The sequence below is a fragment of the Gopherus evgoodei genome, chromosome 3 (genome assembly GCF_007399415.2).
Source record: "Gopherus evgoodei ecotype Sinaloan lineage chromosome 3, rGopEvg1_v1.p, whole genome shotgun sequence".
NCBI classification, from domain to species: Eukaryota; Metazoa; Chordata; order Testudines; family Testudinidae; genus Gopherus; species Gopherus evgoodei.
In genome coordinates this window covers 187,153,344-187,178,701 of record NC_044324.1, presented here as the reverse complement: position 1 = coordinate 187,178,701, position 25,358 = coordinate 187,153,344, and the positions used below count along the sequence as shown (strand labels likewise).

At 48.1% G+C, this 25,358-nt stretch overlaps 1 protein-coding gene across 7 annotated transcripts in view; it reads right to left on the bottom strand.

The window, feature by feature from the left end:
* The window catches only part of PPM1B (protein phosphatase, Mg2+/Mn2+ dependent 1B), a 111,318-nt gene extending 86,974 nt beyond the window's left edge, over window positions 1-24,344 (bottom strand). For 2 of the 7 annotated variants that reach the window (XM_030557670.1, XM_030557671.1), the window contains exon 1: window positions 23,377-23,594. The gene's annotated coding sequence lies outside the window, so the exon portion shown is untranslated. The other 5 variants (XM_030557668.1, XM_030557667.1, XM_030557673.1 and 2 more) reach the window with 5 other exon arrangements.
* Between the last annotated feature and the right edge of the window lie 1,014 nt (window positions 24,345-25,358).

Below are 25,358 nucleotides of genomic sequence, written 5' to 3'. Positions count from 1 at the left end.
GTACTCCTGGGGAATTCTGCATCACTACATATGCACAAAATTCACATCCCCCCCAAAAAAATGTATCTGCAGAAAACACATTCTGCTGGAGAGGCGGTGAAGTTATGCCTTCTGCCCACCAGGGACTGCTGTGGCACCAGAACAGAGGCAGCTGGCTCACTGGCAGCAGCAGTCAGCAGCCCATAGGGAAGAAAGGATGCATTCCTCACAGTGCCCTGCCCGCAGGGCCAAGCCAGGAGGCACGGGATATAAGAAGGAGGGACAGACAGATCAGGGCAAACAGGATTACTGGGGGAGGCGGAAAGATTACACACTGGGATTCAAAAGGGCTAATGTGGGGAAGGACAGACTGGGGCAGGAACTGAATGTGAGAGGGGGGTGCAGAGCCACATAGGGATGGAGGGGGGCTGAGTTGAGGTGCAGAGACACATGGGACAGGGTGCATGAAGGCAGGGGATGGTGGGTGGCTGAGTGAAAGTAGGGGGCAGAGGGAAATGCATCTAACTGAATGGGAGAAGTTAGGTGTCAGCAAGGGTCTACATCGGGTGGCTCCCCAACTCCCTAACAATCCATCCTTCCTAAAAAAAAATTACTCAAAGTTATGTATTAATATGCCTAGTAAGGAATCTATTTGATAAAAAACATTTCCTGATTTTTGTTGTCTATATTGTTACAGACATATTTGACAGGAATTTTTAAGTAAGTTACTGAAGTAATTGAAACTGGCATGATTATATTATGTTATTTTGACAAATAAAATATGCAGAATTTTAAAATCTTGAACACAGAATTATTTTTTTGGCACAATTTCCCCAAGAGTAATCATGGAAATGACTTATGCAGAAACAGTGGATGGCATCACAGTATGTAGCACCCTGCTACAAGACAAGGAACAGACACTGCTGACAAATTGACAAAGAGGGATGAGATGCCAAGCAGTATGTTTTCCCTTCCTGGGTGAAACGTACATACAGACAAGATATTAGAGTGTCTTTTTACATATTATGTTAAAAATTCAATAAAAAACGAAATATTACAGTGGAAGTTACCAAACAGATGATAAAACTATCATGAACTACAAGTGATATAGAAGGCAATAAAAAGAGAGGAAACAAAAAGGGAAAAACAGAGAGGGGAGAGGGCACAAGAAAGGGAAGTTACTTACCCTTTGAAACTCGAGTTCTTCAAGATGTGTGATCCTTATCTGTATTCCACTGCATGTAAGCACGTACTCCACATGCTTAAGACCAGAGATTACTAGCAAGTAGTGTTCACTGCTCCATGCCTGTGTAGTTGTTCCCATCATAGTCCACACCAAAAGTAAAAGGGGTGGTGGAGACCCACAAGTCTCCTGTTCCTCCTCTTACGGTGATTCAGAGAAAATCTGAAGCAGAGGGGAAAGAGGATGAGTAGTGGAACAGATAACGACCATATATCTTGATGAACTCCAGTTACAAAAGGTAACTAACTGCCCTTTCCTTCTTCGAGGGCTGGTGCCTATGTATGTTCCACTAGAAACAGTGAGATAAGGAGAGTGAAAAGACGCAGGTGGTATGGCAGCTTGCAGAACTGTTGTCCCAAAGGATGCAAAGGTGAAGGAGAGCTGGACCAAGGTAAATTGTCTTGTGAATACGTGGATGGAACTCCACACTGCTGACTGCAAATGTCAAGCAGAGGTACTTCCTGGTGTGATTTTGCTGAGGCTGCCTGTGCTCTCAGAGTGAACCCATACCCCATGTGGGGGAAGATGATGTGCCAGTTCATAAAAGGATGACGCAGCCAGAGATCCAATTCGAGATCCTCTGGGAGGAAAGTTTGTCCTCAAACTCGTGTATGCCAGAAACTGCCCTAGGTGACGGATTTGTTCTGTTCTCTGTAAGTAAAAGGATGAACTTTGTTTCGTGTCAAGGAAATAAAGCAGGGGTCAGCAACCTTTCAGAATTGGCGTGCCGAGTCTTCATTTATTCACTCTGATTTAAGGTTTCACGTGCCACTAATACATTTAACATTTTTAGATGGTCTCTTTCTCTAAGTCTAATACATAACTAAACAATTATTGTATGCAAAGTAAGTAAGGTTTTAAAAATGTTTAAGAAGCTTCATTTAAAATTAAATTAAAATGTAGAGCCGCCCGGACCAGTGGCCAGGACCCAGGCAATGTGAGTGCTACTGAAAATCAGCTCATGTGCTGCCTTCGGCACCCATACCATAGGTTGCCTACCCCTGAAATAAAGTCTCCTCTCTATACCTGAGGTTGGGGTTTGGGAAAGAACACAGTTAAGTGGATACTCTGGTTTATGTAAAATTCCAAAACTACTTTGGGGTGAATTTCAGATACAGACATAGGGAGATCTTGTCTTTATAAAATATAGCGTTAGGAGGGTCTGCCATTAGGGTCCCTAGCTCATGCATCTGGCTGAGGGGATAGTAACAAGGCAATCTTCATAAATGAGTGAAACAACAAACAGGTAGTGCTAAGTGTTCAAAATGTAACTTGGTAAGTATTCAGAGCACTAAATTAAGGTCTCATTGACAGGTTGGGTTTATTACAGGTGGGTAAATTCTAATTAAACCCTATGAGGACCTGGAATGACCGCGTGAGTAAAGACAGCTATCTGATGGAAGGTACATGCACTGATTGCAGCCAGGTGAACAAGTATTGAGCTAAGGGAAAGGCCTGACTTCTTGAGGGAAAAAGGGTAATCCAGGATATAAGATTACTCAGGAGATGGAAGTGCTGAACCCAGATAGAGAAGGGCTTCCATATTTCAAGGTAACTTTTTTTTTGGGGGGGGGGGGGGGGGGGGGGGGGCGGGGGGGAGTCCTTCCTGTTACTAGTAAGGACAACTTACATGTTCTGGGAACTGGAACATTCTAGATCAGATGCTCATCCAAATACCAAGCCATGAGGTGAAGAGCTTCTGAGCTGGGATGTCTGATCTTGCCAGTCTCTTGTGTCAAGAGGTCTGGGAAGGAAAAAATGCTGATGGGCAGTCAGGCTGACATGCAGAATTGGAAACCAGAACTGCCAGGGCCACATGGGCACGATGAAAATGACTTGTGCGCTGTCATTTTGAATGTTCCAAAATACTCGAGGAAACAGTAAATTAAGGAGGAAAGACATAGCTTAGACAGTCTGCACAAGGAAGTAGGTGAGCATTGCTGCTAGAGAATTGGCCAAGAGCTCCTTTGGAACAGTATATGCTGCACTTCCTATTTTTCTGATAGGCGAACACGTCTCAGGTAGAGATTCCCAACTGAGAAAACATGCTGTTCAACACTGAACTGTGCAATTCCCACTTGTGGTCCATGACAAAATGCCTGCTAAGGCTGTCTGCCAGTGAATTCAGGGTTGCTGGGAGGTATGCTGCTCATAGGGTGATGTGATTCTTGATACACCAGTTCCATAGATTAATCACTTCTACACAGAAGGTAATAGATCTCACTCCTCCCTGTTTATGTACAAAACAGCTGTGATATTGTCTGACATTATGAGATGTGGCGAGATTGCATTAATGATAAGAATGCCCTTCATGCTTTTTAGACAGCTCCAAGTTCCAGGAGGTTTACGTTGACCCTTGTTTCCCAGGGCATCCAAGTGCCTCTGACATATGATCAACCATGTGAGCCACTCACCCTAATAAAGAGGCATCTCTGATTAACCTTCTGTCAGATACAGCTGATAGGAAAGGAATGCCCACGCATACTTGTGCCAGATCCTTCCAGTAGGTCTGACGGGGATTGTCACTCCAGAGTTTATGCTAATGCAGGTGACATAGTGTAGTGGTTAAGAGTGCCGCCCTTTGATACGGGAGACCGGGGTTCAAATCCCAGTTGGTACCCCTAACGCGTCACCTGCCTACCTCAAATATGAGAGCAACACGAACTAAGAGAGCCATACCAGCTCGGACGTCGCCCAGATTAACAAGGTCCGCGCCAGATGTCGAGGAACCAGGTCAATCTGACGATAAGTGGGCTACGGGAACAAACCATTCATGGACGAGACAAGAGAACCTGGAACTGATGGAATGCTACTATAACAGTAGACCTAAGGAGAGGGGATATATGAAACGTATGAGGGGGCTATGGATAGACAAAAGACCTACATCCACACTTACTGAGAAACAGCTAGTTACCCAATGCTTCAACATAGTAAAGAGGAAGCTGCTCTCACAGCTTGAGATAGACCAACTCCACATTACATCCCAGACTCACGCAGGCCTGGAAGAACAAGTGGATGTGCAGCCCACTCGTGAAGCTGAAACTTCACTGCCACTCCCTCCATTGCAGAGCACAGCAGCTGATATGAGGCATAAGATCATGGAGAAACTAGCTACAGTCAATCCTCGAGACCAATTACCAAGGATCAGTGGAGAAGTCCCATCAGATAGTATGTTAGAAGATGCCAATAGGGCCCTCATGACAATCCCTACTACCACCGTAACTCAAACCAATGAACTGGTATACGCTACAGCCTCTGTAATCCTGGAGATGCTTGGCTGTACGATCAAGAAGAACAACAGTATATACCCACCCTGGAAAATGAGGTTGGAGGATAAGACCAAGGCGACTCGGAGAGAAGTTAGTCAGCTGGTGGAACTACAGAAGGGTGTAGAGATTAAGGATAAGACTCGGCTACTGAAAAAATATAAGGGCCTGACTCCATCTGAAGCCCTAGAGACTGCTAAACAAAGGCTCACAGCACTGGCTACCAGGTTAAGGAGATACACTAGAGAAGCATAGGCCAAAAAAGTAAATGCCCTGTTCTCTAAAGAACCATCTAAGGTGTACTCCCAATTACAGTGCAACAACACAATAACAGCAGAGCCACCAGCAGCAGAAACTGAACAGTACTGGAAGAACATATGGGAGAAAGAGAAGACTCATAACAACACCAGTGCAAAGTGGCTGCAGGACCTGAGAACAGAGCAAAGCAATCTCCCAGAACAGAAATCAGTTACCATCACAGTAGAAGACATCCAGCAGTGGGTCAAGAACATGAAGAGCTGGACAGCACCTGGACCAGACATGATCCACACCTACTGGCTAAAGAAACTAACAGCAGGGCATGAACGCCTAGCAGCACAGATGAACCAGCTGCTGGCAGCAGGCTCCCACCCAAACTGGCTAACACAAGGAAGGACAGTGCTGATCATGAAAGACCCCTGCAAGGGAATAGAACCATCCAACTACTGGCCAATAACCTGCCTCCCCACAACATGGAAAATCCTATCAGGTATCATAGCCGCCAAGCTACAGGACCATATGGGCCAGTACATGAGCACAGCTCAGAAGGGCATTGGGAACAACACCAGAGGCTCAAAACACCAGTTGCTCATAGACAGAGCAGTCACCCAAGACTCAAGGTCTAGACAGACCAATCTGAGCACAGCCTGGATTGACTACAGGAAAGCCTATGACTCAATGCCGCACACGTGGATCTGTGAATGTCTGCTGCTATACAAAGTCAATAGGATACTAAGGACCTTCCTCAAGAACTCAATGGGACTATGGAAGACTACACTGGAAATCAACTCAAGGCAGCTTGCACAAGTGGCCATCAAGTGCGGCATATACCAAGGTGATGCACTGTCTCCACTGCTGTTCTGCATAGGCCTAACCCCCCTCAGCCAGATAATTACAAGGACTGGATATGGGTATGGGTGTAGGAGTGGAACTACCATCAGCCACCTCCTCTACATGGATGACATCAAGCTGTATGCTAAGAATAAACGAGACATCGACTCACTAATCCACCTGACGCGGATTTACAGTGAGGATATCGGGATGTCATTCGGACTGGAGAAGTGTGGCCGGATGGTAGTGAAGAGAGGGAAGGTAGTCAAGACTGATGGGGTGGAACTACCAGCGGGCCACATAGCAGACATACAGACCAGCTACAAGTACCTTGGCATCCCACAGTCACATGGAAACCACGATGAGGAGGCAAGGAAGACAGCAACATCCAAGTATCATCAAAGGATAAGACAGGTCCTGAAGAGCCAGCTCAGTGGGAAAAACAAGATCCACGCCATTAATAGATACGCCCTGCCAGTTATCAGATACCCTGCCGGTATAGTGAGCCGGCCAAAGGAGACATGGAGGCTGCCAATGTGAAGACCCGGAAGCTCCTCACAATGCACGGAGGTTTCCAACCCAAGTCCAACACCCAGAGACTGTATACCACCAGGAAAGAAGGCGGGCGGGGCTTGGTGAGCGTCAAAGCCACTGTCCTGGACGAAACCTGAAGCATCCAGGAGTACATCAGTAAGATGGCCCCCAAAGATGAGCTGCTGAGAGAATGCCTGAGGCAACAGCAGACATGGGAGGAAGACCAAGCAGAAGAAGTGCCATGGCAAGACAAGATCCTGCATGGGATGTACCATCGACAGATAGCTGAGGTGGCTGACATTGGGAAATCCTACCAGTGGCTGGAAAGGGCTGGACTAAAAGACAGCACTGAGGCACTGATCATAGCAGCACAGGAACAGGCACTGAGCACCAAATCCATTGAAGCAGGGGTCTACCATATAAGAAAGGACCCAAGGTGCAGACTGTGCAGAGAGGCCTCAGAGACAGTCCAACACATAGTGGCAGGATGTAAGATGCAGGCAGGAACAGCATACACTGAACGGCACAACCAAGTGGCTGGCATTGTGTACAGGAACACCTACACAGCGTATGGGCTAGATCCTCCCAAGACCAGATGGGAGATTCCACAGAAGGTTGTGGAGAACAGCAGGGCTAAGATTCTGTGGGACTTCCAGATCCAGACGGACAAGCAGGTATTGGCCAATCAACCAGACATTGTGGTAATAGATAAGGACCAGAAGACAGCGATGGTGACAGATATAGCAGTGCCAAGTGACAGCAACATCAGGAAGAAGGAGTATGAGAAGCTGGAGAAGTACCAGGGCCTGAAAGAAGAACTAGAGAGGATGTGGAAAGTAAAGGCCAAAGTGGTCACAGTGGTGGTAGGAGCACTCGGGGCTGTGACTCCTAAGCTGGGTGAGTGGCTCCAACAGATCCCAGGAACAACATCAGAGCTCTCTGTCCAGAAGAGTGCAGTGCTAGGAACAGCTAAGATACTGCGCAGAACCCTCAAACTCCCAGGCCTCTGGTAGAGGACCCAAGTTTGAGGAAGACACATACCACCCATAGGGGTGAGAGGGCGGTTTTATATATATATATATATATATACACACACACACACACACACACACACACACACACACCCCTGTGGTCACCAACCCATCGATTGCGTGCCGCTCCAGGCAGATCAGTCAAGGAGCCAAGCTCAGTCCAGTGCAGTGGGGCTCAATGGGAGCAGCGGGGACAGCGCGTGGAGCAGCCTCCCACCTTGGGGGCCACAGAGACATGCCAGCAGCCAGCTGTTTCCAGGAGCAGCATGGGGCCATGGCAGGGAAGCAGCCTGCCTGAGCCCCACTGCACTGCCAACCAGGAGCCGCCTGTAGTAAGCACCTCCCAGCCAGAGCCTGCAACTCACACCCCCTCCTGTACCACAACACTCTGTCTGGAGCTCCCTCCTGCACCAAACTCTCCCCCAGAGCCCAAACCCTTCACTCTCTCCTGCATCCTAACACTCTGGGTGCAGGAGGGGGCTTCAGGCTGGTGCAAACTCCCTTCTGGAGCTTGCACCGCTCATTCCTGCACCCCAGTCCTCTGCCCCAGGCTCAACCAATGCACGCCCCACAGTTGAGAATGTTATATTGATTTGTGAAAATCCATGAAGGATTTTGGATCTATAAACAAAATGACACTAATAAAAAGTAAAACTCATGAAGTGTCCAGTGGATTCTATGAGATGAGGTGCAGTGTAACTATATGACCCTGCACCTAAACTCCCTCCCAGAGCCTGTACCCCCCTCCTTCACCCCAAACTCCTGAGGAGTGGGGAAAGCGAGTGACAGAGGGAGCTGGGGAATGGAGTGAACATGGCAGGGCCTCAAAGAAGGGCCAGGATAGATCCTGGATTGATCTTAAATTCAAAAAGTGATCTTGTGAATAAAAAGGTTGGAGACCACTGATATATACTGTTCAAAGCCAAGCCTGCAGGCAGCAGAGGTGAATCTAGCAAATATTCTATACATGACATTATGTGACCCAAGAGGGGAAAGGCATATCCAGATTGATGTCCAATGGTTGTGCATAGCTTGATCTATCAGTCTGTCTGTAGCTTGGAATCTGTCCATAGGGAGATAAACCTTAGCCCTATTAAGTCTATAATCGGGGTCACAGTCAGACTAGACTTCTCTATGTTCACGGAGACTCCCAGAAATGCTAGGAGAAGGAGCAGCAATGAGGTTAATGCTATTACTTTGGCTTCTTACAGAGAAGACATGCAAATCTAGATACATGAAGATGGTGGAACTGTTCCATCTGAAGTATAGAGCTACTTCAGAAAAGTTAGTGAAGACTCTGGGTGAAGTTGCAAGGTCAAATGGGAGTATCCTGTATTGATAGTGATTTTCTGTGGAGAAGAGGAATATCTATGTAAAAGTAGGTGTTTTTCACACTGAAAGTTGTGAACCATGTGTCTTTCTAGGGATGGTATAATCGATGCCAACAAAACCATGCAGCATTTTATCTTGCGAGTAAGGATACTGAGTTGTTTCAGGATGAGGACTGGTCTGAACCCTCTAGTCTACTTAGGGACTAGAAAATATTTGGAGCAAAACCCTGTTCTTTTATGCTCAAAGTGTACTCGCTCTATTGCTTCCCAGTGTAGTAAGGATTCTACCTCATGAAGGAGGATCTCCTTGTGAGAAAGGACTCTGAAGAGGGAAAGGAAAAGAAACTCAATGGTGTATCCAGAGTGGGTAACAGCCAACATCCATCTGTTACTGCCCTCCAATTGTGGGGACATCGTGTCAGGTGTCCACCAAAGTGAATCTGGGAATCAGGTGGAGATGGCATCAAAACTAGATTGGATGCTTGAGAGCTGCAAGCTAAAGCATCTTCTGGTCGGAGAGGGAGGTTGGGTAGCTGCAGCAGAAGCAGATAGGGAAGTGTATCTAACTTTTTGTATCCTCTTCCTTTTGTGATGTGGCTTGTCAGAGCATTGGTAGTACAACTGCTGTAAGGACTTCAGCCTGTAGGGTTGTTTACAGTAATTCCTCTTCAGGGCTGATGTGTATATATGGCTAGTAAGTGAAAGATTTCCCTGGAGTCCATTAGCAAATGCAAAGACTAGTTTGTCTTCTCTGAAAAGGCAGATTTCATCAAAGGGCAAGTCCTGCAGTGTGTCCAATATCTCCTTGGGAAGCCCTGAAGAGTGTAGCCAAGAAACTTAGGACATCACTATAGCTCTCGACATGGACTCTAAAGCAGCATCAACAGAGTAAACAGCAACTTGTAGCAAGGTTCTTGCCACCAATCTGACTTCACTGATAAGGGCCTGAAATCAGGCCCTCTCTTCCTTGGACAATTTCTCTTCAGAGTCCATGAACTTGGAGTAGTTCTTTAAAAAAAATCCTTTTGGAAGGAGGGCCTCATAGTAGGAGATTCTAAATTGAAGGCTGGTGGAAGCAAATTACTTCCAGGGGAATTCTGTGCCGTTGTGCATAATTTATATCTGGCACAGAATTTTTTCATCCCTGCCGAAAATATATTCTGTAAAAGTGCTGCAGTTCTGCCTTTCACACACCAGAGGCTGCTGTGGCACCAGAACACCCAGCTGCCAGCACCCAGTTCGATGTCATCAGAGCACCCAGTCATGGAACCAGGTTAAGACAGACAAAGTGAGGCACCTGAGGCATCACATACTAAGTACCAAAGGGCTGGGGGGGAAGTGGGGGAAGAAGAATGGACTGGGGCATGGGCTCAGGAGCTATTTGGGTGACAGTTATTTGAGCCATGGGACCACCTGGAGATGGAGGTTGCAGGGATACACAGGGATGGGGGCAGATGTGCCTGACTGAATGAGAGAGGTCTGAGATCAGCAAGGGTCTGCATGGGGAAGGGTCTCCAACTTCCTAACAATCCCTCCACCCATCCAAAAAAAAAAAAACAAACAAAAAAACCCCACCAGTTCCATATTTTTCCCACCCATGCCCAAAAATCCTCTAGGTTCACTCCCACACTCCTTCCCTCTCCCTCAGCATCTCCGTTATCCATGACTCCAAGCCTTTGCACTGCTTCTGAAGGGTGAAGGAAAATATGTTTTTGTATTGTAGTATAAATGAATTACTCCATGTATTAATATGCCTAGTAAGAAATCTATTTGTTAAAAATACATTACCTGTATTAATTTTTTTTTTGGGGGGGGGGGTCTGTATTGTTGCAGTCCCACTTGCTGATGGGCATTTTGAAATAAATTACCAAAATAATTGAAATTGGCATGTTTATATTGTGTTATGTAGACAAATAAAATATGCAGAATTTTAAAATATTGTGTGCAGAATTTTTTTGTGCAGAATTCCCCCAGGAGTAGTAAATACCTTTCTCCCCAAGAGGTATAAAAGCCTGGCCTGTTATTGTCTGGATGTTTCTATGGCTGCCTGGATGAATAGGGAGCTTGGGCACAAGATACATGCTCCCTTAGCCAGGACCAAGTACCACTTTTCCATCATCTAAGGTATACAGGCAGAAGTGGCTATACATACCATACAGTTCTTGACAGTTGCAATATGGCCTCGTTGACTGGGAGTACTATTTGTCTAGACCTGTATAGGTTATAGGATGTCCAAGAGCCTCTGTTGCAAGTCCCATGACTACTCTAAGGGATTTACGTTCTTCTGCTATATGCCAAATTAGTTATTGGAACTCTTTATGGTAATCTGAAGGAGAAAACCAGGCTGGAACAATCACCTCATTGGGCAAGGAAGATGACATGTTAGTATTGGAGGTACAAGTGAATCAAATTCGACATCCATAGGTTCAGGAGGCTCCCGGGTTGATCACTAAGGGGAGACTGACAGGATTCCCTTTGGGATTGCATAGACTCAGGCTTTCGTGCATACAAGTCATGTGGTCCCCAGTGAGCCCAACATGAAGTGTCAAAAGTAGGTTACCTTGGGTAGCATTGGTCCTGAAGGGGGGCGAGGGTGTCCCACTTGGATGGACAAGGGTGGAAGCAGGAGGCTCTTGAACCTCTGTCCAGACTGAACTCTCTTGGTGGAGGGGAAGATGGATCCACTGGAACATCAGATCGCCAGAAGATGAAAAGGTTGGGTCCAGTTCCATTCGTGTTGCCATCAGTACTGGTACTGGGAAGCTGCTGCCAGTGAATGGAATGGGAAATGAGCTTCTCCCTGGGATCAGAATCTCACTGGTGAGGGTCAGTGCAGACAACAAGGGGGACTGAGAGTCTGGGAGGATGAAGATATCCTCTGAAGTCGTGTTGAATGTTGGAGCCTTAGAAGCTGAATCTCGTTGCCCCATGCCACTGGAGTTAGCGTAAGGAAACTCTTGGTAGTCAGTGGTTTCTTCCACTGTGGATGTGGCAGTATTGCCAGTGATGGAGCCTCCATCTGCATGGTTATCATTGGTACCAAAGATTGGCAGTCCTTCGGCTGCTGGTACTTGGTTTTATTTAGTATTGAGGTTGGTGCTGATTATGCGAACAATGGCTAAAAGAGCCTTGTTCTTCTGCACCTTTTGATCATAGTCACAAAACGTAGGAGGATCTAAGTCCTTGAATCCTGATCGCGAAGACTCACTTGACTTGGACGGGGGAGAGATCTTCTCTTAGAGATCTAGGAGGGGGATCAACTCTTATGTTCACAAAGTGCCTCTTATGTTCATGAGAATGCAGAGATGAAAGGTCCTTTGCTTGAACCATACCCATTCCTGAGTCAGACATCAAACTATGAAGTGCACTCCTCAATGTCTCAGGCTCAAGTATGAGGCATCTCACCAAACTGTATCTGACTGAGGCCTCATTTGGTGCTTCCAAAGTCTGAGTTCTCACACTTGTCACATTCATCTGGGAAAGGAGCAGCAGATACTGCACTTAGGCTATAACTATGCTAGAGACCTTACAGGGGCACAATGGTACCTCTGCAGTTGCGCTTCTGTGAGGTCTCCCATGTAGCTGCTCTATGCTGACGGGAGAGCTCTCTCCTGTTGGCATAATTAAACCACCCCCAATGACTGGCAGCAGCTATGTTGGCAGGAGAGCTTTTACCCACTGACCTAGTGCTGTCTACACTGGCACTTCTTTTGATATAACTTATGCCGGTTGGGGGATGTTTTATATCCCCTGAGCAAGGTACGTTTTAACGACAAAAGTGCTACTTTAGACTTAGCCTTAGTGGAGATATGTGTTTCTCAAAGACAGTAGAGGCAGCAGTGGTGATTGTCACTGACCAAAAAGGAGCAGGAGATGCAACTCTTAAACCCTGGAAGGCAGAGGATAATCTATATCCTGCCCCCAAGGATTCAGAGGATTCCCCAGGGTGGGGCTTTAACTATGTACTTAGCTATACTGATTTAACTTTTCAGTGTAGACGTGCCTCTAAGAGGTCTGAACCACCCACACCCCGAGAGAGAGAGTTATATGTAGACAGCACTTCCATCACCCTAGCTACCACCTCTTAGGGAGGTAGTTCGCCTACAGTGATGAGAGAAGCCCTCCCATTGCTGTAATGTCTACGCTGAAGTGCTATAGCAGTGTGGCTATAACATTTTAAGCGTATGCATAGCCTAAATAACTAAACACATAAAACTTTTAAACATTTACTAGAAAAACACTGAAGAGGATCAGCTCTGGACACTAGAGGATTCCAACTGAAGCCATGACGCAGTTAAGAGGGAACTGGAAAAGTGCTGATATGCACCACTCCTTATACCTGGGGTATGAAGCATGAGGGAAACAACTGTACTGGTATGGACCGATACTACTTGTTAGAAAAATCTTGCGTCAGACCCATCGAGCACATATTTACCCACTGTGGAATACACATAGGTATCAGCACTCTAAAAGTCACCCACCAACTTATTTCACCATTTCTATAAAGTCTGTCCATATGTCAGTGAACTGATCTGTATCATTTTTATTACAAGAGTACATCTCCTCCATTTCAGACAGTGCAGATATATCTGTATACCATTCTTCAATCACTTGCCTGGTTTTGATTTCTAATACTAAAGCGTAAGGCCTGGGCTATACTAGCAGGGGGGTTCGAACTAAGACACGCAACTTCAACTTCAGCTATTTACATAGCTGAAGTTGAAGTATCTTAGTTCGACTTACATGGCCGTCCTCAAGGCAGCAAGTCGACTGCCGCAGCTCTCCCATCGACTCCACTTACTATTCCCGCTGATCTGGAGTACGGGCATCGATTAGCAGATCGATTTATCGCATCCAGATGAGATGTGATAAATCAATCCCTGATACATCGAACACTATAGACGTACCCCTGGTCTCTAAGCCATTATCAGAGCTCTGTACAGCTACAGTTTCTTGGAAAAATAAAGATTCCAAGTGTTCTCTACTAACCAGAAAATAGCATGTTCTCCTTTAAGCACAATGTCAGATGGCATATACCCCATTTCCTGACAATGCCAGCATTTATCAATGTAACAGTTCCTAATTATATAATTTATATCGTATCCAATATATATTCCAGATAGTATTATCCAATATAAGATATACTTCTCTTGATTTAATGCCTCCAACTGGTTTAACAGAAAACTGTGTTTCAATATTTGGTAATGGCTAAATCTTTATACCAGCAGGATCTTAATGCAGTATCTAGTTCAAATTTCTTTGACAAAAATGCATATAGCATTGCTAATGGTCTACAGAGGCCCAGCAGGGTTCTGGCAAAAGGGGGATTTTGGGAACTTGAAGCAGCAACACTTTGGCAGTTCTTGTATATCCTATCATGCCAATAAAGAAACTTGAACTGAAATTGACCTGAATTGCAATACCTCTTCTCCCCTACTTTATCTTTCTGCCTCCCTACACAAAGTTTTTCAGTTTTCTTTATTTCTTGAACAATCACACTTGGCAACATTTCACACTACAGGAAGAATACAAATGTATGGAGTGTGGTCTCCCAACTCACCCTCTTGGATCCCATTCAGAACCCACAAATTCCCCCACATGCTTCCCAGCTCCACCACCCATGGCCATATAGCTTCACCAATCATCATATTAAAGCAAGACCAGTAGCACCAACTTAAGATTGCCCCACACTTTCCATTAAAAAGACCTTTTCATTTGCTTACAATTTTGCCAAGCATTAACTATTTGGACAGAAGTTTTCCATGTCAGCTGTCTAGAATTGAAAACCTCAGCCAAAACAGTTCAGCCATTTAAGAATAGGGTTAAGAAAAAACACTTTGTTATGCCCATGTTAAATTCTGATGACTTTCTTTGAGAAGTTCTACCACAGGGGTGGGCAAACTACGGTCCACAGGCCAGATTCAGCCCCTCAGAGCTTTGGATCCAACCCACATGATTGCCCCCCATGGGGCCACGGGCCCTGTGCCGCTCTCAGCAGTGGCCGACCCGACGTCCCTGGGGCCCCCAGGCCCTTGCCTCCAGACACACACACACCCCCACACTGACCGGGAAACCGTGGCCAATGGGAGCTTCAGCGGAGGTGCCTGGAGACACAGCAAGAGCAGCACATGTGGAGTCTTTCGCATCCCACAGGGTCCACAATGCTTCCTAGAGCAGTGCAGGGCTGGGGACAGGGCAGGTGTGCAGGGAGCCTGCCCTGGCCCCAGTGCATGCTGCTACCACCCTGGAGCCCAAAACCTTCCTGCACCCCACCCCTTAACTCCCTGCCCTAAGATCCCTGCCTGCACTGCACACCCCTCCTGCATCCCAACTCCCTGCCCTGAGACCCCTGCTCCACTCCTCCTGCCCCCCAACCCCCTGCTCTAAGCCCCCTACTACACCTTGCATCCCTCCTTCACCCCTGCCCTGAGCCCCCTCCTGCACTCTGCACCCCAACCCCCTTCCCTGAGCCCCCTCATATACCCTGCACCCCTCCTCTGCCCCAATCCCTTGCCCTGAGCCCCTTCCTGCATACCACACCCTACACTCCCTCCCACCCCTACATACAATTTCCCAGATGTGGCCCTCGGCCCAAAAAGTTTGCCCACCCCTGCTCTACCACATCCATGCTGTGTGTCAGAGATGTGTATTTTATTGTCCCCACAAAACTTCACCCAAATTTGGCACAGTAATAAGCCTCTAAATGACTTGCAGTTGCCTCTTATTCAGTGGCAATTTGATAGAGCTTCACAGTTAAATTTCCTCAAGATTCTATCCACACTGAACATGTTCCAGCCCAGGGCCCAACAGCAATTTCAGCTCTGGGCTTCTGCAAATTGGGCCAGACACCAGAAATGAGAGCAGGAAGCATCTGTCCCCCTGTGCTAACTCAAATTGCCTGACAACTGTAGAATGTATAAGAGCAAAACTAGCTAGACAAGGAGATGGGGAGGGAGGGGCTGAGATCAGATAAGGAGCCAAAGGCAAGACTGGAACTATCTGGAGCAAGGAGGAAGCAATTGGAAACCAATGGGGACATATAAATTAAGTGGGGGAAGAGGCAACTAGAGGCCAGGGTGAGGAAAGACTGGATGAAGACCCTGTAAGGAGTACGGGGAACAAGGACTGGCTAAGCAAGGATATTGGAACTGGAAGTAGAATGGGGGAAACTAGATAGGAAATCTGAATGGATAAGATTAGAATTTGCGTGGGAGACGGGGACTGGACTGAGAAGTCTGAGGATCAGAGACTGATTGGTTAGGCAATGAGAATGCAACCAGGACCAAGAGCCAGGAGCATTGAAGAGAGAGACTGGGATAGGTTGGAAGGATTGAACCAGGAGGGGTCAAGCTTGAGGAGAATAGGCAGAAAGGTCTGTGGCCACTACAGTACACTTCCTTTCACAACCCAAGATTCCTGAATCTCTTCATCTTTCAGTAGATATCTGTGAAACCCACTGGGGCAAAGTGTCCCATGCCCCTCTACTGCTGGTCCACATAAGAGCAATAATAGATTGTTTTCTCTTATCAGTTATTCCATTAGCTCAAGGGGGAAAGGTCAGTGTGGTGGCTGTAAACGTTCTAGCCCTGCTGGTGAAACATATGGCTCTCAAAATGATGCCACCTAAGTTCCCGCTAAGCTGTGTGGCTGTGCAGGAAGCTATAAGGGGCTACAAGGGCCTGGAGAGGACAGAGGTAGGGAGTGGGTGGGGACCGGGGAGAGGAGCAAGTTGAGGCACGCAAGGCTGCTGCCAGCAGGGGATAGGCACCTCTCCCCCAGAGCTGCTGCCGACGCAGAAAGGGCTGGTGGAGGGAGAGGGAGAGGGAGGGAATCCCCTGGCCCTGGCCAACCCCCCCCCCCCCCCAGACAAAGCCCTCATGCCCCCCATACCAACCCTCGGTCTCATCTCTCCACACCCAGATCCCCCCTGCTGAGCCCCAACCACCTTCCCCTAGATCCCCTGCAGAGTCCCACTGCCCCTGCACCCAGGACCCCCAATGAGCCCCTGTGCATCTGCATCTCCCACTGAGCCACTTGTACCCAGATTGCCCCACACAGAAACCTCTCACACCACACCAGGATCCCCTAACACTAAGCCCCTCCACACTTGGATCCTGCTGGGCTGAGCCTGCCCACTCACACCCAGTGCACCTTGGGCAGGACCCTGGGGTGTTTCTAGACCAGGTCCAGCCCAAGCACTGTGTCAGAGTTGGGTGCAGCCTCACTGTCGAGTCTCTGTACCAGAGGAGGTGGGGGCTTCAGAGTTATCTCCCACCTCAATGCAGCCAGTGACCTGGGCGCCACACTGTCATGCTGGAGCCACATTTATTTATTGACAAACACAATTTGCAGAATTTTAAAATTTGAAATTTTTTTTAGCACAGAATTTTTAATTTTTTGGTGCAGAATTTCCTCAGGAGTAAAAATAGCAGACACCACAGTCTGTAGCCTTCACATGTGTCAACAGGTTGAGGTCAAGACTATGGGAGAGCATAAGATTTACCCTAACCTTCAACATTGTGAAGGATAAACTGCTGTGTCTCTACTAAGATTTTACCTTGTTAGTGAACACCAGTTAATCTTTTTCCTGCACTTTTTTCCTGGTGAAGACAAAACTACTAAGGCCTCCCAGCCCCCTTATTCCAATATGCATATGCATAGGGTGAATAAAAATGAATGATTTCCCGCCCCCGCCCAAAAACACAATTAAAAGTTTTTTTTTAATTTAAAATCTGATTTCTAATAAAGTTTAAAAAATAAATTTGAACTTTATTTTCTAAGTATGGCAACCTATGTTGTAGGCCTAAACTCACTATAACCTATTAAATTCATTCAAAATTCAAAAATAATATAGAGCAGTATGTTTACTACCAATGTTTTAAAGAGAATCAAATTACTGACGTGGTGGAAGTCATTGGCTAAGCACCTGGAACCCGAGTTTGCAAAAGCACTAAACCAGCTTTTGACAGCAGCAGTCTCCTCTGCAGGTGCAGAGGGAATTTTTTTCATTTCAGTTTATTTAACTAATACAGTTCAACCACGGTGACTCAAAGTTAAGAAACCAACTGATAACTGGAAAAACAAAAAAGCTTGTTTTACTCTTATTTATGAATAAAAGCCTGCCTACATTACAATCTTAAGTCAACCTATGTTAGGTCAACTTACAGCCACTGCAGTAGGTACTGTGGACGCTGATGTCTACACTACCCTCCTTCTGTCAGTGGTATATTTCCTTACCAGGTGCGCTTCCACCAACTGAAGAGAGGCAGTGTTGGACGCTGACAGCCAGGGCTCTCAACTCTGCACAGCTCTCTGCCAGAAGCCTAGCTGTCCCATGGGCTTCTCGCCTCCCAGATGTCCAACAAGACTGCCAACAGCTGATCCAAGCAATGGAGTGTCTATAGACTACACCAACTACACTAACAAAAGTCCTACACCTCTCCTGGAGGTGGAGTTATGTTGGTGTAGTAGGGCACTTAACATTGGCAATGTATCACAAGTACTCCTGTTCTATTGGTAGTGTAGACACTGACATAGTTAGGTCAACCTAAGGCAGCTTATGTTGACTTAACTCGGTAGTATAAACTAAGCCTATGTGTTTGACAGAATGAGACCTAACAGTTCTAAAATTCTGAAGGACATTGTGACTGGAAACAATCAGTTCAACTCGTTACCTACAAATACTTCTTTTGATTAATAAATAAAATCATTTTAAACACAAAATGTTTTGATAAACCTATTTTCTCTTTTGTGTCCAGTAAATTTAAAAATTTCAATGCTGTTTGTAAATTTTTAAATGCATATCTCCATCCAAACAGAACCCATTTTCTAACATACTAAAAAAACAATTAAGAATCTGAATAAATGTACATAAGCTATACGATTAAATAGATATGTAGATATAGTATAGCCTCTTGGTTAGCAAAAAATATTACATTAAGTGAAAAGGCTATATTCAGTTGCAAATCAACGTGTCTTAATGGTTTCCAACCAATGAGAATCCATCTTTCTTTAGGAAAAGTACAAATGCAAAACAAGATGGAAATCAGTGATTTTAAATTGCTTTTATTTAAATCAATCCACCCTGCCATTTAAATCATCCATCCAACACCCAATTCCATAACACACACATAGGATTCCGCACCCCTCCTCAGCCCCAATAACACAAATATACAGGCCTCAAGGTTGCCAACTGTCTAATCATGCAAACCCAAAGACCCTTGCCTACCCCTGTCCTGCCCCTTCTCTGAGGCCCCACCCCCTGCTCACTCCAGTCTCCCCCCCGCATCACTCGCTCTCCCCCATCCTCATTCATTTTCATCAGGCTGGGGCAGTGGGTTGGCGTGCGGTCTCTGGAAGGGAGTGCGGGAGAGAGTGCAGGCTCTGGGAGGGAGTTTGGGTGTGGGCAGGGGTTCAGGAAAGGGTCGAGGGTCAGCACATACCTTGGGTGGCTCACAAAAGTGACTGCACATCCCTCTGGGAGCAGCCCCTAGGTAGGGTATCAGGGGGCCTCCAAGCACCACTGCTCACAGGCACCGCCTCCGAAGCTCCCATTGGCTGCAGTTCCCAGCCAATGGGAGCTGCAGAGTCAGCACCCAGGGCAGGAGCAGCATGCAGAGACCCCCTACCTCTACACCCCCTCCAGGGGCCGCAGGGATAGTGCCGGCTTCTTCAGGGAGTGGCACAGAGTCAAGGCAGATAAGGGAACCTGCCTTAAACCTGCTGCTGCGCCAGACTTTTAGAGCCCAAAATCTCCTGGTTTGGCTGAAGTAGCCTCTGGGAGATAGAGTGTGATTCCAAGAGACTCCTGGTGAAACCAGGAGGGTTGGCAACCTTAACAGGCTGCCAACTATTTCACTCCTTAAATACAATACATATAGGTCTCCCAGCTTCTCGTGTCACCCTCATACACATATGTAACCCACTCAATTTCTCCACTCCTATACACACAGGCCGTCACAATACATATACTGTACACATGTGCCTTTCCTCCCACAATACACACACAAGGCCCCCCCAACTTCTCCTCCCCCGATACATACCCCAATCACTCACAAGCTTCTAACTCTCACCCACCCACTTCCCAACTGCCACTGCTTTTCCAAAGCTTCTCCTATTCTTCCCTCTCTCTTCTCAACCTGCATAAGCTTTCAGCTTCTCCTGTTCTTACTCCCACTCTATAGACATCACCCCTCCTCCCCAAATTCTTCTCACCCACACAGGCATCCCAGCTGCCCCTTCTATTCTCAATATTTAAACAGGCCTCCTCTCTCCCCTCCCCAGGACAATGCAGACCTCCCAGCATCACCCTGAAAAAACACTCATCTCTCCCAGATCCTCTCCTTGTCCCCAAGACACACTAACCTACCAACCAACTCCTCTAACCACCCAGTACACAGGCAGACTAGCCTGCCTGCCACCACAAACATCAATCCACCAGAAGACGACCCACCTGTTTAGCTGCAACCTGATCACCTTCCTGCTTCCTCCCCAAAAAGCGCGCACATAGGTCCATACCACCACCTCTTGCCGCCCACAGAATACATACCTTGCTTTCCTGCTGCCTAGCCATCTAACCCCAGAAATAAAGACACATGCCTGCCTGCCTGCCTTCCTGCTACCTCTGGCCCCCCAATACACACAAAGACCTGACTTACAATCTACCCAGTACAAACAGACCTGCCTGCCTACCTACCAATACATCCGCCCCTCCCCCCCAAACAACTCTTCCTCCCATGGAATAGTTACACAGGCCTTTCACTTCACACACCCCAATTCACAGAAAGGCCTGCCTGCCACCTTTCCACCCCCATATACACACAAGCCTGCCTGCCACCTTCCTTTCCCTCACCTCATACAACAGAAGCCTGCCTGTAGGGCGGATTCATTTAAGTCCCTGATTTAAATCATTATGTAAATCACCCTAAATTTTAATCAACCTTTTCATTTGTACTTCAGTAATCTTCTAAAGAAAGGTGTATTCTCATTAGTTGACATAATCTTTAATACATGTTGATTTACAATTCAATAGAACCTTTACACTAGATCTGGTACATCTTTCTGCTACCTAGAATAATGCACTAGAACTATATACATTTACTTAAGCAATTACCTAGCTTAATATTTTCAGATTCTTATTAATTGTACACTTTTAGTATGCTAGAAAACTGTGAATGATATACTGCTTATTTACTATAAACTTAACTGTCTGCCCATGCAAGCTGCCTTAGGATGGCAAGCACAATTTAAATACACCAACCAGCATATAAAATTGTAGTGTATTAAGGGCTTCTTTTGTTTAATATGCATACATAACCTACTGTGCCATATTTATAAAGCTTAACTTCAAAAGTTAAATGGTTTACCCATGATTCTCTTTTTATATAGAAAAAAACTTTAGTTTTTTATATAAGCTCATGGATTCAGCATATTTAGTTCATTTAAGTGTTTTAAGAGATTGTAAAATTCAGGCCTTAACATTTTGTATTAATTCGCATTTTATTTTAAAAGAGGTTTGCTTTTAAAAAGTAAAAAAAATGAAATTAAAAACAAAAATAATCCAATTTAAATAAAAACTGATTTTTTTTCTGCCTGTCTGCCACTTTACTCCTCCTCTCTCCAAATGTCTGTGAGCCCCCTGCTCCCACCATGCATTTGCATGTATGCCTGCCAACCTCCCTGCCACTTCACACCCATACACTCACAGGCATTCCTATATGCCAGCCACTTTTCTCCACCCCAAAAACACTCAGAAGTCAGCCTGCCTACCAACCAGGCAGTCACCCCAGAAGCCTTTGGTAGCACAGTAGACAGGGTAAACACCTTGGTTCAATTCTTTCCTGGGCTGTATGAGAAGCTATCTGAACCAGGAAGTCACTTTCACTGCCTATAAACAGACATGCCTGCCTGCTGCCTTACCCTTAACCCCCATCCATACACAGACCAGCCAGCCTGCCTGACATTTTCCCCTAACCCCAGTATACACAGACCCTTACTCCTATCTTCCCACTCCCACTACAAAAACAGGCTGACAGGTGTGCCACTTTCCCCCTATCCACACCCCAGTACACTTACAGGCCTAACCTGCCAGCCTCCCCTCCCAACATAACATTCAGGCCTTCCTATCACATCCCCCTTCTTCCTCCCACACATACACACAGGCTCTGACTGCCTGCTACCACCCCCAAAACACACACAGGCTCTGTCTGCCTACCAACATCACTCCCCCAAATACACACATGCACAGATCCCACCTGCTGGTCACTCCCACCATGTGTACGCATGCACAGGTGCTGCAAGCATCACCACCACCTGAAATGCAAGGACACACACAGACCCTGCCTGTAGCCACTGCCACGCCACCAAAACGGGTGCCAAAACAGGGGCACATGTACAGGCTCCGCCTCTCACCGCAGCCCCACATTCAAAATGCATGCATGGCCCTTCCCGTTCCCCTACTCCAAGATGCACTGGCCCCATCTCCCACTGCCCCCCCAACACACACGCCACATTCCCCCCCAAATGTGCGTGCGCCCACAAACCCACAGGCTTCACCTCCCCCACAAACAAGCATATGCATGCACAGACCATGCCTACATTTCCCCCACCACTCCAATGTGCACACGCAATGCCTGCTCCTGCTGTCCGCAAATGCCCACATACATGCTTGCCTGCACTAGGCCTCCCGTCTGCCACCTTAGCCCCCCCCCCACTACAGGAACACGCAGGCCCTCCCGCCTGCCATCCTACCCACCCCTGCAGTATAGGCACATGCAGACCCTTCCACTGCCCACCTATGCCATCAAAAATGCACTGACACATGCCCTGTCCAACCCCCCACTCCTCTCTCCCTCCAAAAAACAGGAACAGGCTCCAGCTGCTCCCCCAAAAACACAAACAGCTCCACCTACTCCCTGACCCTCCTGTATGCCACCCTACCCACCCCCAAGTACAAGTATAACACCCCTCCCACCCTAAATACAGGCACAGGCAGGCTCTCCCACTCACTGCCGCCACCCCCCATCCCCGAGTACAGGCACAGATGGGCTCTCCTGCCCACAGCCTTACCCCCCTCCCACTAAGTACCAGCGAGGGCAGGCCCTCCGCCATATTCACCCCCCCCAGTTGCCACCCTACCCATCTCCCCAGTACAGGCACACACAACCCCTCCCAACTGATACCCTACCCATCCACTGCATGTACACACATGCTTGCGCAGCACCCCCCATCAAGCACACTACCCCCAATATAGGAACACAGGCCCACCTGCCACCCTACCCATCCCCCAAGATACACAGACCCCCCTCTACCTGACATACACGTGTGCGTGTGGAAACCCCCCACCTGTCCAGGTACTCCCGCCCAATACCGGCTTGCACGCACGCACCCCACCCTCCCAGCGCACGCACGTGCAGGCCCTACCTGCCATCCCCCCAGTACACACACGTGCGTGCACAGGCCCTGCCTGTCCCCTTCCCCACTCCCCAACACACACACAAATCCTGCCCCCTTCCGTGCACCCCCCCACAAAGCACACACCCGCCTTCCCGCTCCCTACAGTCCCCCCCCCATACACATTCACAGACCTGGCCCGCCCCCTACAACACACACACGTTCCTGCCCCCTTCCTCTTTCCCCTCCCACAACACACACACAGGCCACGCCTGCCGCCTCCCCCCTTCACACACAGGCCCCGCCTGCCCTTTACCAACCCCGTACACGCGAGCTCAGCCCCACCTGCCCGTCCCCCCCATACGTACAGGCCCCGCCTGCCCATCCCCTTCCCCCTACACGCGCACAGGCCCCGCCTGCCCCGCTACACGCGCAGACAGACGACTCCCGGCGCTGCGGAGAGGCCTCCCGCGCCGCAATGCCCCCTAGCCGAGTCGGGGCCTGGCCTGTACCTGGCCGCGGGCAGAGTCTGTGCCCCGGTGTCCGAGGGCCGGCCTGGCCGGTGTGGCGGGCTGGGGCTCACGCTGCGGGCGCTCCTGGTCGGCCTCCCCCCGCCGCAACAGCCGCCCGCTCGCGTAGTCCGAACGCAACCAGCAGCACCGACATGTTGGGAACCCCTCTCCCAGCGCCCGATGCTGGGCCCTCCCCCTCCCGCCGCTCACGTCAGCAGCCAAAAGGCGGGGGTGGGGGGTGAAATGATCCGCCCTCAAAAGCCGGCCTCGGGAGCCAGCATAGGCAGCTCAAGTCTATTGGCTAGCATGTCTGTCATTCAGTTAGTCCCGCCTCTTCCTGACTCCTATTGGCCAACAAACAAACAAACAGCACATATGCTAAGCGGCATTGGTTAACCCCTTTGCCACTCACCAGTTGTCCTGTCCTCTCTCCGCCCGATCAGATGGCAATTGGCGGATACGCCAGCTTATTACTGAAAGCTATTGGTCGCGGCTGCCGTCAATCAAGTGCCTCTCCTGTTGTCCTCCTTACTTTTCCGCAGTTTTTTACCCGGGCACTGCAGCCTGGGCACGATTGACGGGAGTCGCTGTCAGTTAAACCCACCGCCCCTCCCCACGCAGCCTTCTTTCCCGAACACGAACCTCCTTTCACATAGCAAGTTGGTCGCCCACACTCCATAGGCTCTTGATGCTGTCAGTCCAATTACGTCCCATCTCCCTTCCAACATCACAGCGGCCTAGCTAATGGGCGGGTACGTACATAGCTGTAATAGCCCCGGTCTCATTGGGCTGCATGCCTGTCAATCACTCTCCGAAGGGAAGAGGCGTAGGAGACTACAAGAGCTAAGTCGGCTTTGAAAAAGCAAGCAAGCGTTTCCCCCCAACCGCAGGCCGCTCTGCCCTGTGATTGGCTGCGCGGGGGGTGAAGAGGATGCCCTCCCCAGCTGCAAACGGGCAGAAAGGTCGGAGAGGTGATGAGAAATGCCCGTATGTGCTCTCCCATTACATCACCGCCAGCCAATCGGCGAGCGAGGGGTTCAGCCGCCCACCGCTGGGGAGGAGGGAACGCGTTTTGGTGCTTCGCACCTCGGCGGCGGCGGCGGGGAGCCGCCGGGAGCACAAGCAGGGGCAGGGAAGGCCAGGGCATAAGAAAGACGGAAACTGCGGCCCTTGCACTCCTCTTGCGGTCCAGCCCAGTGGCTCATTGACCTGTACCCTGACCGGCAGTGCAGGGCTGATCCCTGTCCGTGTCCACGGTCTCCGGGTCCCGCGCACCAGCCCTGGCTGCAGCCCGAACCCAGGGCTTTTCCAAAGCAGAAGTGAGGAGGCGGACAGGGGAGGTACTTGAATGGCAGCAGCTGCAACCAGTGGCTTTCAGTAACGGGATTATGGGAGTATGCTCACCCAGTGCCTTAGCACACCAACGCGCCATCCTTTTAGACAGTATTTTAATTCTGCAGCTAGTCTTCAGCCAAAGCAACTGTTAATTGAACTCTCTCCTTTCACATACAAAGTTGCCTCCTAAATATCTTTGGTAACAGCATGCAATCAGCATAGTGTCCTGAGGCAGCTGCCCCTCACACTCTCATTCTTTCCATAATCCTCCTGGTAAGTGGCTCTAGGCTACCAGAAGGTTATGTTGTATTTAGGTCTCTTTCTGCAGAAGAACCCGTTGATGCTAGAATATTTTTGTAACATCTGTAGTGTTATAGTCTTCTAGGAGTATTGTTGCCTATAATTTGACATTAGCCCCATTTATCCATTTTAATCAGAAAAGGAAAATAAAGTACATTCTCCCTTCTCCCACCCCACATCATGTTTTTCTCTACATAAATGGTGAAATCCAGTACTCATTGAAATCAGTGACAAAACTTCCCTTGGCTTCAACTGAAGAAAAGTTGACCCAAACTTCACGTGTTTTTTTGAGTGTCCACATGTTAATCCATTATCTGTACAGTAGCATAAAATATTTCCTTTGCTAA